Raw genomic sequence first — 13,948 nt, forward strand, 5'->3', positions numbered from 1 at the left:
ACGTATCTAGCCTGCACAAGTGCATTCCGCCCACCTACAGCAATGAAAAGCGGTTTTGTGGCTAAGTTGGAGAGCACGTCTTTAGGCAAACACTCACATCAATTCTCATGTGCCTGAACTTGCAGTTGCCACTGGAACAGCGACCCTCCACCCACAGCCGGCACACTTGTTCGCTCCCCAGAGCCGCTTCACAGTGGCGGAAGGGACAGCTGTCTCCCTGCACGCAAAAGGAAACCACACGGGAAAATAAGAGTACGGCCTGAAACGTGCCCATGCTATCAGCCCAGCTTGTTAGCAGCGAGCGCAGAATCCCACCGGTTGTGAAGGTAACGCATCAGTGGTAGGTCTCCCCCTGCTCCACCCCTTTCTCTTACGAATGAGGACAAGGAAGAAAATGCAGGCAAAGGAAACCCAACCATACCTTCGTGCAGGTGGAGTAGAAATAGAAGTAGCAGTCGACTCCTCGCTGAGACATGATGAAATTCTCAGAGCAAGCTCGGCTTCAGAGGAGTTCCCTGCTCTTGGAAAGAGCCGGACGCCCTCCTTCTTGGACTGCTTGGATCCGCAAAATCGCCTTTCCGACCGGGACCCTGAGGAAAGGGTCAAGAACCGGAAAAGAATGAGGAATAAGCATTTCCCCAGCTTTCCTTTTATGCAATTTAGACTCTCGAGGAGGGCAGCGTCTCGGAAGCAGCTGGTTGAAGAACTGTGCCAACTCTAGATCCAACTTGCGTCTAACTGCCACGACCTCTCCCAGCAAGTACTGTCCTCCATCTCACCTACAGTTACGTAACTTGCAGCACACATTTTGCGTTCCTGTCATGAGAATGAATCCATCTTCTCCCCTTGCTGCAGCTGCAAGGGATGCACTGGTACGACTCACGTGTTGACGAACCTACGGTTGTGGCTTACCCAGGCACAGCTGCAGGCCTTCTCCCTTCCAGCTCACACACCAGCCCGATGGCTGAGCAACACCGTCAGCGAGAGCGGGCAGCACCCGTCAGCCACCACCACTCTCACTGCCAGCCGGGACGAGGGCTGACGCAGCGTGTCCGCACTCCTGCGCAGCGCTCACGGCTGTGGCACTCACTGGTGGCAGCCACGGCCCGAAAGACAGTGCTTGTGAGGTCACTGTGCTTGTGATGTCACCGGACAGTCCATGCCCCAGCTGAGCACTTGGCTCTCCACCGTGACTCGAGTGGGGTTTTGTTAAAAATATGCTGGATACGGCACAGCCAGCCATCGGTGGGTCAATAAAGCACAAGTTGCACTCTGTGAAGTCTGTGCTCTTCTTCCTTTGGAATGTCTGAAATGAAGGCTGGGGCCCAGCAGCAATTTTGCAGGGGTGCGGTGGCAATGCTCAGTCACAGCTTGAAGCAGTGATTGAGCACCTGGTGGGAAGGCAGGGCCAACCCAGGGGAGCTCAGGTGCATGCAAACCCTTCCCAGACCTCACTGAAGGGTTGGCAGTGGAGGCAAGGGTGTCTGACTGGAGATCCCTGCCTGCCCGAGGCCTTCCAAGGGTCAGCAGCTTTTTTCCTTCCTTTCTGCGTTATTTCTCAGCTGCGGCACTTGGGCTTATCCTCACGTGCTGCAGCCTAGGACTTTGCCACCCCACTCTTATCCCTGTGCTTTCCGTTGCACTGTAGCATCACACAGGGGAGTAACGCCAGTTCCTCATCCTCACCGAAACGTGTGACAGAATCTCACACAGAATCAATTTCCCCTGGAAACGGCCATCTGGAAGGGCCTCGTCTGAGCGGGGAACTCCTCCCCAGCCTAGCTTTCCTGCTGAGACTCCTTCCAGCAACCACCCGCCACCAAGCCCAGCTCACCTCTTTGGCCCGCTCACTCCAGGCTGTGCCCAGGTCACACACGCCACAGCGGTGCTTCTGACGGGCTCTCAAAGGATGATCCCTTGCAAGGAACGCTCAGAGCTCAGTCTCTGCGTGCAGCACGCTCACCAGAGCACCAGCTCTGCTCCCCAGCTGAGCGCCAAACCCTCCCACCCAAGAACGATTGTGACCTCAGCACGGATCCGCAGCACTTCTGCGCTTTCATCATAAACCAAGGAAGCAGACGCCTCCCAGATCCCAATTCTAAGAGACCATTTCTCTCTGGTAAGAGAGGTCAGAGACACGATCAGATTTTTGAGTTGAAGATCTGGTGGCAAGCCCATGCAACCCACGTGAAACCCTGCGGGTAACGGAGCTGCAAACGTGACATGAAAAAGGAGCCATAAATAGACCAAAATTGATGATTTTGTTTTGAGTCTTCAAACCTATGCTCAAATTCCTTCATGCCACTTAGAAAAGCGGGAGGGAATCGGGCAGGAACACGTGCATCTGAGCCCTTTGGCTGCAGGAGCAGTGAGACAGACTTTGTCTAGATGTTGTGCTAAGGGACACGGTTGGTTTGGTGGGGAAATGATAGAATCATAGAATCACCAAGGTTGGAAAAGACCCACAGGATCACCCAGCCCAACCATCCACCCACCACCAGTAGTTCCCATTAAACCATTCCAGTGCCTGACCACCCTTGCGGAGAAGTAGCATTTCCTAAGGTCCAGCCCGAACCGAACCTTCCCTGGCGCAGCTTGAAGCCGTTCCCTCTAGTCCCATCACTGTGACACGAGAGAAGAGGCCGACCCCCCCCACCCCCCCGCCTCACTACAACCTCCCTTCAGGTAGCTATAGAGAGCAATAAGGTCTCCCCTGAGCCTCCTCTTCTCCAGGCTGAACAATCCCAGCTCCTTCAGCCGCTCCTCGTAACGCCTGTGCTCCAGACCCCTCACCAGCTTTGTTGCCCTTCTCTGAGCACGCTCCAGTCCAGGGCCTCTCCATGTCTTTCTTACAGCCAGGGGCCCAAAACTGGACACAGTCCTCGAGGTGAGCCTCACCAGCGCTGATTACAGGGGGACAATTACTTCCCTGTTCCTGCTGGCAACACTGTTCCTGATGCCACTGTCCCCAGGATGCCACTGGCCTTCTTGGCCACCCGGGCACGCCGCTGGCTCACCTTCAGGCGAGCATCAGTCAATACCCCCACGTCCATTTCCTCTACACAGTCTTCCAGCCACTCTGCCCCAGGCCTGTAGCGTCGCCTGGGCTTCTTGTGGCCAAAGTGCAGGACCCGGCGTTTGGTCTTGCTGAACAGCTATCCAGCCTGTCCACATCCCTCCGTAGGGCCTCGCTACCCTCAGGCAGATGGACACTTCCAGCCAACTTGGTGTCACCTGCAAGCTTCCTGAGGCTGCGCTCAATGCCCTCATCCAGGTCCTCGGTACAGATACTGAAGAGGACAGGCCCCAGCACCCACCCCTGGGAAACACCACTCGCTGGTGAGCGCTCGCCAGCTGGATTTAACTCCATTCACCACCACTCTCTGGGCCCGGCCCTCCAGCCACTTCCTCCCCCAGCCAAGAGCGTACCTGTCCAAGCCACGGGCTGCCAGCTTCTGCAGGAGAATACCGTGGGAGACAGCGTCAAAGGCTTTGCTGAAGTCTGGCTAGACCACAGCAACAGCCTTTCCCTCATCCACCAGGCGGGTCGCTAGATCATCGCAGGAGATCCGCTTGGTCGAGCAGGACCTGCCCTTCGTGAACCCACGCTGGCTAGGCCTGATCCCCGCTCGTCCCGCACGTGCCGCGTGGTCTCCCCCAAGACAGTCTGCTCCATCACCTTCCCTGGCACCGAGCTCAGGCTAACAGGCCTGCACTTCCCCGGATCCTCCTTACAGCCCTTCTTGGAGACGGAGACGGAGACGGAGGTGGAGATGGGCTCCGCACGGTGATGGGTGGACAGCCGGACCGGATGAGCTTGGAGATCTTTGCCAACCTCGGAAGATTCCCGTTGCTTACTAGGCCACAGCGAGCCCCTTCGGAAAACGGCGTCTGCGGAACGCGAGGAAAATGTCCTTGCCCGTTTGTTTCTTGAGGCCAAAGATAAAAGCATCCTCTGCTGAGCGCAAGACTTCTCGGGAGGCGAAATCACGGCCGCAGAAGAGGCCGGCACGGCAACACCGCCGCTCTCGTCGGGGGGAAGCGGGAAGGCCTCTCGCTCCGCACGCATGCGCTGTAGCCGCCGCGCTCCTCAACCGCCAACCGCCCCAATCGGAATTGGCATCCTCGTCGCCCAATCGCGGCCCGCGGGGCGGGGACGGCCCCACCTCCCGTCATCCTCCCTGCCAATCACGCGGCCCGCTGTGTTTAAAAAGGAGTGCGCGCGGCCGGTAGGCGTCGCTGACAGGATCTGAGCTCGTGGCGGAGGGGCGGAGCGGAGCGAAGCGAAGCCGAGCGGCGGAGCGGCGGCCGCCCCGGTGCTGCCTGAGCCCGGCTGGGGCGGAGTCAGCTTCAGCCTCAGCTTCAGCTTCAGCCTCAGCCTCGCGCTCCTTCCCTGAGCCGCGCCGAGGGGGTTCTCGCCGCCCCTCGCGGAGCCGGTCCGGGTGCGGCGGTCGCTGCGTGCGCTCGGTCCGCCGCAATGAAGGCGGGCGGTGAGTGCGGGCCGCGCGGCTCTCCTTCGTTCCCGTCTTCGGCTCCGCGCGGGTCCCTCTGAGAGGGCTCTGCGGGCGGCCCGGGACGCGCGGCGGGAGGCTGCGGGAGGCTGTGGGGCCGCGGCGGGGCGGGGCGGGGGGGTCGGAGCGGCGCGGGGCGGCGGTTGGCCCCGAGCCGCGGCGGGCGGAGATGCGGCAGTGCCCGCTCCGTGCCGGCTGCCGCCGCTCCCTGCGGGGCCGTGAGCCTTCCCGGGCGTTGGGTGATCGGCGAGAGGCGTTACGCGCCTCCGCCGGAAGGCTGCCGTGAGGAAAAACGCGACGGAGCGCTGTTGGCCGCCTGCGAACGGTGCGATCCCTCCCTGAGCGCTCCGCTTTCGCTGTGGGAGCGGCGGCTGAGCGCTGCGTCGCGGCCCGGCGCCTCTCGCCCTGCCGAGGCCGTGCGCTTCGTCCCTGCTTCCAGTCCTGGTTTGGATTCCTGCTGCTCGCTTGCCGACTTGCAGCGGGCTTTGGGGCTCCCGAGTGCAGGCAGAGCCCGGCTGCTCGCGGCAGCCGTCGCCCTGTGCCGTCCCAGCGGATGGACGGCCGGCGGGAGGGGCTTCGGGCCCCTTTTCTGTCTTCCGCCGGCGTGACTCGTGTGTTCTTCCTGGCTTTGCCTCACCTCCTCGGTCGTTTGCCTCTCTTGGCTGCCGTGCTGAGGGTAAGCTCTCCAGCAGGAAAGGAAGGCTGGTGCAGGCAGCGCCCCGGTCTGTGAGCGCGGCGAGGTGAGGAAGCTGGCTGTGAGGGGAGGGGTCTTCCAGGAGCACCTCCCGCGGAGAGGTGGGCTTTGGCCTCGGGTGGCTTCGTGGGCCTTAGCTTCCTCATCCCTCCTCATCTCTTGCTCTGGTTGATGCGCTTGAAGAAGCGTTCCACTGAATTCCACACGCACTCCAGGGGCACCTTTTTTCTCTTCCACCTTTTCTCTTCCTGTGGCTCAGCGAGGTGTTGTGTTTTTGTTTTCCAGCGGTTCGCTGCCGCTGTTCCAGATGCTTCTGTTTCCCTTCCAAGCGAAGGCTAAGGGAACGGCCCCGCGTCCTGCCGTTGCTAAGTGTGCCCGAGGATGCTGTGCTTCATGCTGTGCCTTCGCCTTCCTGCTGAGGAGCTCCTCTGGCTCGGAGCGGTGAGTGCCGGCCCCTCCTGCAGTGCGCTGCCTTATTTCTGCCCCCGGGAGCCAGAAGTGCAGGCGGGAACGCCTGCGTCCGCGGAGGCGTGAGGAGAGCCAAAAAAACCATGCAGTAGGTAGCTATTTGCTGGCCTAGCGGTCAGCTTGCTCACTACTGCAACCTCCAAGACTGGCAGCAGTATTTGTGTGTTTTGTGTCGAGTTTCTGTGGGGATGGTCCTTCCGGCTCCCCGTGACTGGCAAAGTGAATTTGGTTTGGCATCTCTTGCTGTAGTGATGGCTAGCCAGGGAAGGAGCTGTGATTAATGAGCTCCCTACCTAAAATTCAATGGTGTTGGTCCCGTTCTGTTAGTAATGCTCCCCCTCCTACCTTGCAGGTGCGCTCCCCTCTTAAATACCTCGTGGATGATCTCGCTGGTGTTTGGGCGTGGGCACTAGTGTTCCTTGTTTGAAGGTAACACGTGACCTGAAATCTGTCCCTGGTGCTTCCATGTGAACCAGCAAGTGTGATGGAAGAGCACAGCTCTCAGGGTCGGTTGTTTTGCCCAACCCCGTGTGGTGAAGGATGAGTAGACTTGGCTATTGAAGCAGGTGCAATTTGAATGGGTTGTTAGTAATCTGCCTAGAAAGGAAGGAGAACGTCTCTTTACCCATCCGATTGGAAGGAGATGGCTTGACTTGCATGTCACGCTAATTGTTCTGCTTCTAACTGCGGTGCCCGCTCTGATGTGCGTACTGTGTGTGTCTCCCTGTGGAGAGTGTACGTTTAAGAGCGTGCAGATAGCAAGGCATCTGCTTTTTTGTTGAGATGAAAACTTGGGTTTCTTAATGTTGTAATAGGCGTGATCGGGGTCTCGGGATGTAACGTGTCAGGCTCCTCCCCATGTGTTAGGTACGTGCCACGTGTACCATCCAGTGGGCGTACACGAAGGGTTAAAAGATATATAAGTGCTTGTTAGAACTTAATAAACGCCATTTTGCCGCTCATCATATTGGTGTCACCTCGGTATTTGGCCAAGCCGCAGGCTCCCCTAAGCAACGAACATCACGGTTGCCTGCGAAAGGCAACAAGTGGTGACCCCCGACGTGATGCTTAGGGGAATGAGTCGGCTGTCTGCTTGACGGGGCAGGAGCCCACCGCGGAGCGTTAGCACTTGCTGGGCGGTGGAAGCCGGGGGACAAGCCCGGGGACAGAGGGAATCTGCAGTCACCCCTCTGTCGGTGGAGGTCGCGGACGAGCGACAGATATACCCTCCGGAATCACGCCGGAGAAGAGCCTGGGATCCTGGTCTCAATCGGGAGGAGGATCGGGGGCGTCATGGAAGCCGTCATAAAGGTGATCGTTCATGCGTGTAAGATTTATAACGGGAAGCATGCTCCTTCTCAGAAGGAGATAGCTGCGGTCCTCTCGTTGCTTGAGAGGGAGGGGCTGTCAACATCGCCCCACGAGATTTATGACCACAGTAATTGGGATTCAATTACCGCTGCCTTATCCCAACGAGCAATGGTCACTCAAAAAGCAGCGGAATTTAAAACTTGGGGTTTGATTCTGGGAGGATTGAAGGCTGCGCGCGAGGAGAAACTTGCGAGCGAACGAGCCAGGGAGCTATTGGGGTTAGAGGTTGCGGGGCCGGGAGTGGGTCTCATTCCTCGTGCAGGTCCGGCTGGAGATAAGGTGGCGCCAGCCCCTACAACCCATCCTGCCACGATAGCTCCGGGAACAAAGAAGGACGAAGTTGCATCGAATTGTTCAAGCGTGGAGGCCACAACACCCCCACCTCCGTATCCCTCTCAAGGCTTATATCCTTCACTGAAGTCAGTCGGGGAGGGGGGGGGAAGGTCCTTAGAGGAATGTGGTAACATCTCCTGCAGGGCCGATAAGCAGGCTTCGGGGGAGGGTACGGCATTCCAAGGAGGTACAGCTCAACCCGTGTGTTGTGATAACGAGTGCAGCTCAGTCTGTTGCTGTAGCAACTTCCCCAACGGGGCGGACTGCACCGTCCCGCCCTGCGGTGAATGCAGGGGCGGAGCCCCGTGGCCAACGTCCCAGGGGTCCACCCCTGAGGGGTGCAGCCCCACAGCACCCACCCCGTGGGCTCCGCCCACGCTCACTGATTGGGCCCGGGTGAGGGAGGACTTACGAGCAGCCGACCCAGCACGGCCGCCGCTAGCCCTTCCGGTCATAGTCAAGACAGAGGGCCCGGCGTGGGTCCCTCTAGATTCTAAAGCAATAACCCGCCTTTCTGAAATTGTTAAAACAAAGGGGCTGCGTTCCCCAGTAACAATGGCGGCGGTAGAGGCCCTCATGGCCTCTAGCCTACTGCCGTACGATGTGATCAGCCTCATGCATGTGATCCTTGAACCGGTTCAGTACACCCTGTGGTATGATGCTTGGAATACACAGTTGCAAGCAGTGGTGGCGGCAGCCACCCGAGATGCCCGACACCCAGCCAATGGTCAGGGTCGAGGGGATAGGACCACATTAGCGCGTCTCCAGGGTGTAGCGGACGGCATGGTGGGATCTCCGGAAGGCCAGCTTAGGCTGTTGAGACCGGGAGAGTTAGCTGCAGTCACAACTGCGGCCCTACAGGCCCTTCGGGAGCTGGCTCGAGTTACAGAGCCTACTCTCCCGTGGGCGGATATCAAACAAGGCCCTTCAGAGCCTTTTGCCGAATTTGCAAACCGCTTGATTCGTGCAGTTGAGGGGTCCGATCTTCCGGAGCCGGCCCAAGGTCCTGTTATCATTGATTGCCTTAAGCAAAAATCGCTCTCGGACATACAGCAAATTATTAGGGCAGCCCCAGGCAACTTAACAACCCCAGGGGAACTTATCAAATATGTGCTTGACCATCAGCGCGCTACTCCATTAACAAATGAGGGCTTAGCCACAGCCCTCCATCTCGCAGTACAGGCAGCTACATGCCCCAAGGACGGGGGGGGGGAAAGGTGTCTGTTATAAGTGCGGACAACCCGGACACTTTAGGACCAACTGTCCGAATAAAGGTGGCTCAAAAACAGACACAGACAAAAAATGCCAGTGGTGTGGTGGGGCGGGCCACACGGCGCGTAACTGCAGGAAGATCAAGGAAGCGATGCAGGGAAACGGCCAAGGGAGGGCGCCTCGGGCCCAGGGCACCTTCCCAAATCAGAGCAATGGGCCAAGGAGAACATGCCCACCATGGCATTAGCCATGGGATTGGGGGACCATCCACTAGTTAAGGTGATAATGTCATATGCGGGTCCGTGGCCCCAAAAAGAGGGACCTCGAACCATGCTTTTTACGGCTTTGCTAGATTCTGGTGCGGACGTTACAGTGATTGCGGAGGCCGATTGGCCGACGAACTGGCCACTCACCTCGCATTGGCAGCATATTGGGGGAGTGGGAGGCACAGTCCCAACAAAAGGGGCTGCAGAGGAAGTGGAGATCGCTATCATTGATAGGAGTGGGATGATGGAGGCACCGGTGTTGGTGCAACCCCTCGTGGCACCGGTGGAAGGATCAATCTTAGGGCGTGATTTTCTCACGTCCTTGGGAGTTCGACTCACAAATTTATACTAAGGGCCACTGTGTACCACCTTGCGCTGCATTTTGCCATCCCATTACGCTGGAAATGGGAAGCGTCTCCCGTTTGGGTGGATCAGTGGCCCCTTCCAACTGATAAATTAGCAGCGCTGACGCAGTTGGTCTCCAGGGAACTGGAGGCGGGACACATTGAACCGTCACTTAGTAGGTGGAACACGCCCATCTTTGTTATCCGGAAACCATCGGGGTCCTTCCGTTTATTGCATGATCTTCGGGCTGTTAATGCACAGCTCGTCCAGTTCGGTCCCGTTCAGCAAGGCGGTCCATCACTTGCAGCTGTTCCCAGGGGATGGCCCCTTGTGGTCATTGACCTTAAGGATTGTTTTTTCTCCATCCCTTTGGCAGAACAGGACCGGGAGGCTTTTGCATTCACAGTCCCTGTACGGAATAACCAGGGCCCAGCTCAAAGGTTTCAATGGAAGGTTCTCCCTCAGGGAATGGCCTGTTCACCTACTATTTGTCAGCTTGTGGTGAATACAATTATCGCGCCAGTGAGACGCGACATGCCAGACTGCCAGATTGTCCATTACATGGATGATCTTCTGCTTGCAGCTCCGACAGGTTCCCAACTACAAGCCCTAGAAGCACGGGTGTCAGGCGCGCTCACGGGTGCAGGTTTCACGATCTCCCAAGAAAAGGTACAACGAGGGCCAGGGATAGAATTCCTGGGATATAAGTTTGGATCATCCACAGTTATCCCCGAGGGCCTGGAGATTAAGCCTCACGTAACCAACCTGTGGGATGTTCAGAAATTGGTAGGAGCTATCCAGTGGGTCCGGGGAGCGCTGGGTATTCCACCACGATTAATGAAGCCCTTTTATGACCAGCTGAAGGGCTCAGACCCACGGGAAAGGAGAGAGTGGACCCCAGAGATGGACGCTGCCTGGCGAGAAATACTATCACTGTGCTCAACAGCAAGTTTGTCCAGGTGGACACCGGGTATCCCCCTAGAGGGCGCTGTTACTCGCTGCCAGGATGGAGCCGTAGCTGTCATTGGTCATGCACTGGGCTCCTGTCCACAACCTCTGCGCTGGCTGTTCTCAGCACAGCCGGTGCGGGCATTCACCCCATGGGTGGAGCTTCTCTCCCTGCTACTTAGTAAGGCAAGGACATCTGCATTTAGGGATTTTGGAAAGGATTTGGATATAGTCCACCTGCCCAGGTTCTTCCGAGATTCACAGATCTTGCCTGACGAGATCCTCCTGGCCCTGCATGGGTTCGGAGGCAAGCTTCGGTATGCGGGTTCCCTTCCGATTTTCGAGCTGGCACGCCCGCTCCGGGTGTCACTCCGTCTTCGGGTTGTTGCTTCTCCCCTTGATGGTCCAACAGTATTTACGGATGCCTCTTCATCGACAGGTCAGGGGGCGGTTGTCTGGAAGAACCAGACGGGTGACTGGGAAATTAGAACATTTCAAGATCACGGTGTCAGTGTTCAGACGCTTGAGGCGCAGGCGGTAGCGATGGCACTGCTCCTCTGGCCAGACACCCCTTGCAATGTAGTCACTGACTCTGCTTTCATTGCAAAAATGTTACTACGAATGGGGCAGGAAGGACAACCCAGTACTTCGATTGCCTTCCTCTTGGAGGAAGCATTGACGGCAAGGACAGCGCCCGCTGCTGTTCTTCATGTGCGAAGTCATTCAGACGTTCCGGGATTCTTTACAACTGGCAATGCCCTCGCTGACCAACACGCGGGGCACAAGGTTCTTACGGTGAGGGAGGCTAGACTTGCATTCTACGCTACACCTAGGGGCTCGAGCACTGTCAAGGACATGTTCAATTCCTATGGCGGTGGCCCGGGAGGTGGTGCAGGCATGCCCTCACTGTAATTCAGCCCCTGCGCTCAGTGCGGGAGTGAACCCTAGGGGAATTGCACCTCTCGACGTCTGGCAGACGGACTTCACGCTGGAGCCTCGTCTGGCGCCGAGGTCTTGGCTTGCGGTTACTGTTGATACCGCGTCCACTGTCATTGTTGCTACCCAACATGGCCGCGCGAATTCTTCTGCAGCACAACATCACTGGTCGGTGTGCGTCGCGACATTAGGCCTACCGAGTCACATTAAGACAGACAATGGCTCCTGCTTCATCTCGCGCTCCACCAAGGAGTGGCTAGCGCGTTGGGGCATCACGCATAGTACAGGTATCCCTGGCAACTCGCAGGGCCAGGCTATTGTCGAAAGAGCGAATCGGCTCCTCAAGGAAAAGTTGCGTGTCCTTGGGGAGGGGGAAAATTACAGGGGAAAGATTCCAGTGAGCCAACAGGGAGAGTTGCTGGCTCGTGCGTTGTATGCATTAAACCATTTTGAACGGGGGGAGAATCACCGCACCCCTATGCAAAAGCACTGGCAACCGAGAATTATTGAAGAAGGACCACCGGTGAAGATTAAGATCGACAATGGGTTATGGGAATCAGGGTGGTCTATTTTAGTTTGGGGTAGAGGCTACGCAGCGGTCAAAAACAAAGAGTCGGGAAACATTATATGGGTTCCATCGAGGAAAGTTAAGCCAGAGTTTGGCCTCAAGTAACGAGAACTGAGCGTTTCTGTTGCAGGCGTGGCTACTGGGAAAGCCGAAGACCCCGACACCGGAGAAGCGGAAAAAAAACACTTATATGGGTGCGTGGACCACCGAAGACAAGCCAGGACACGGACCCGGCAACACAACCGTTACTGCCCACACCGAGAAATTTGGTTCTACCTCTGCTAATGTGTCTATGTTCTTTGCCAGGGGGTGGCACGGCTATTGACTTCTTGCTTTTAGCTCAAAGCCACGGATGTGAGGATGTCGAAGGGTTCTGTTGCTTCAACTTAAGTGATCACAGCGCATCGATCCATAAACAACTACAGTGGATGCAAGGCCACACACAGAAGATCAAGATGCAAGCCGATCCCTTTGGTGAATGGTTGGAGGGTCTGTTTGGGGAATTAGAGCCGTGGCTAAAACAAATGCTTAAAACGCTTATCGTAGGTTTAGCAATATTCTTGGCTATTATGCTCTGTCTTCCATGCTTTGTTCAGCTTCTTAAGGCATGCTTAAGAAACTTCATAGAGGAAATCTCACGTCAGCAGTACGTGTATCAGCGCATTCAGGAGCAATTATAGACGCACTTAGGAATAGAAATAGAGTTAGGATTTGCGTTCGCGTTGTTACGGGTCAGCTTTCTGTGGCATGGGGAGGGGGAGATGTTGTAATAGGCGTGATCGGGGTCTCGGGATGTAACGTGTCAGGCTCCTCCCCATGTGTTAGGTACGTGCCACGTGTACCATCCAGTGGGCGTACACGAAGGGTTAAAAGATATATAAGTGCTTGTTAGAACTTAATAAACGCCATTTTGCCGCTCATCATATTGGTGTCACCTCGGTATTTGGCCAAGCCGCAGGCTCCCCTAAGCAACGAACATCACGGTTGCCTGCGAAAGGCAACACTTAAGGAAGGCACCTTCAGAGATGGTTTCTGGTTTCACTGGGGAGTATTTCAGGGTTAGCAGAGAATGCCAAATAATACCTGGTAATGAGAGGTAATGTCTTGTGGATGCAGCTGTGGTCTAAATAGTCGGTGCTTGAGTTGTATGGCCAACCTCTGTTCTCCTTTGGGTATTAGATACCTACGGTTGTGGACTACAGAGAAGTACAATGTTGTCTATAAGCCATGCTAAGACTAAAGCGCTGGTCTTTCTTTTCAGCGTCCGTGGAATCGCTCAGGTTGGAAAAGACCTGAAGGATGACAGGCAGGTGTTGTCTCACTGCAGTTCAAGACAATTTGAAGGTGAGCGTTATGACGAGATAGGCCAAGAAAAGGTGGGTTTGCTGTTCTAATTTGTTTGCTAAAATCTGCCTCCTTGAGCGAAAGCTACCGTATGGCAGGGTGTTCCAAAGTTCCCATAACGGGAAGTGGGTTTTAACTGGAGGTTTTGGCAGTAGAGAATAGCTCGGTAAGGTTGGGGCTTCTCAACTTCATCTGCCGGGACTCTAAGTGCTGTGGTTGACCAGCAGTTCTAGGAAGGACTCGGCAGGATAGCTTTCTCCTTGGAAGAAATGAGGACAAATAAGGATGAAGTAGCTGCTTCCTGGCAGGGGGAATCACCCTGTGGAATTCTTACCGCTTCTTTGTCTTTCAGGTGATGAGCTACAGCCAGCTCTGTTGGCTGCTGGGTGTGAAGCGGGAGGACCCGAAGCCCGGTCCCTTGCACGCCGATGTCATAGGAACGAGAGCTTTCTTTCGGTCTTCCCTCTGGAAAGAGATCTAAGAGGCGAGTATAACTGGTGGCTGGAAAGGTCTGTGAAGGACCGTTGTGTTTGGGCGGTCCTTTGTGGAGCCGGGGATTGGACCTGATAATCCCTGTGGATATCCCTTCCAGCTCAGGATATTGCCTGATTCTACGATTGTTGTAGCTGTGTGGAGGAGTACATAAGCACTGTGTCCCACAGCCTCTGATTTTTTTTTTATTGTGTCCCCAGGCCCTGCCCCCTCCTTGGGGTCCAGTGGGGGTGGCCCTGGGGGTACAAAACCCACACCCCATTGGTGGGAGCCACTCCCTCAGCTGCTGCCGACCCTGGAACCTTTGGAGGAGGCTCAACCGGGGGCTGGGGCCTGGCCCTTAAACGGGCACCAGGACTCCAAGAGCGCCTGGCTCCATCCCCAGCAACGTTCTGTTTCCCCTGCTCAAAAGCGCTCCCCAGGGACAGTCCCTTTCAACTTCTCCAGGGCCGCAGCCGTA

The 13,948-nt window shown here is 56.5% G+C and overlaps 1 long non-coding RNA gene across 1 annotated transcript; it reads left to right on the top strand.

The window, feature by feature from the left end:
* Positions 1–6,619: 6,619 nt before the first annotated feature.
* LOC121106826 lies at positions 6,620–7,417 on the top strand. The gene is made up of 2 exons (XR_005839919.2): positions 6,620–6,984; positions 7,307–7,417. It is a non-coding gene; the product is annotated as an uncharacterized LOC121106826 (long non-coding RNA).
* The last annotated feature ends 6,531 nt before the right edge of the window (positions 7,418–13,948 follow it).

Source organism: Gallus gallus, chromosome 14, assembly GCF_016699485.2.
Source record: "Gallus gallus isolate bGalGal1 chromosome 14, bGalGal1.mat.broiler.GRCg7b, whole genome shotgun sequence".
NCBI classification, from domain to species: Eukaryota; Metazoa; Chordata; class Aves; order Galliformes; family Phasianidae; genus Gallus; species Gallus gallus.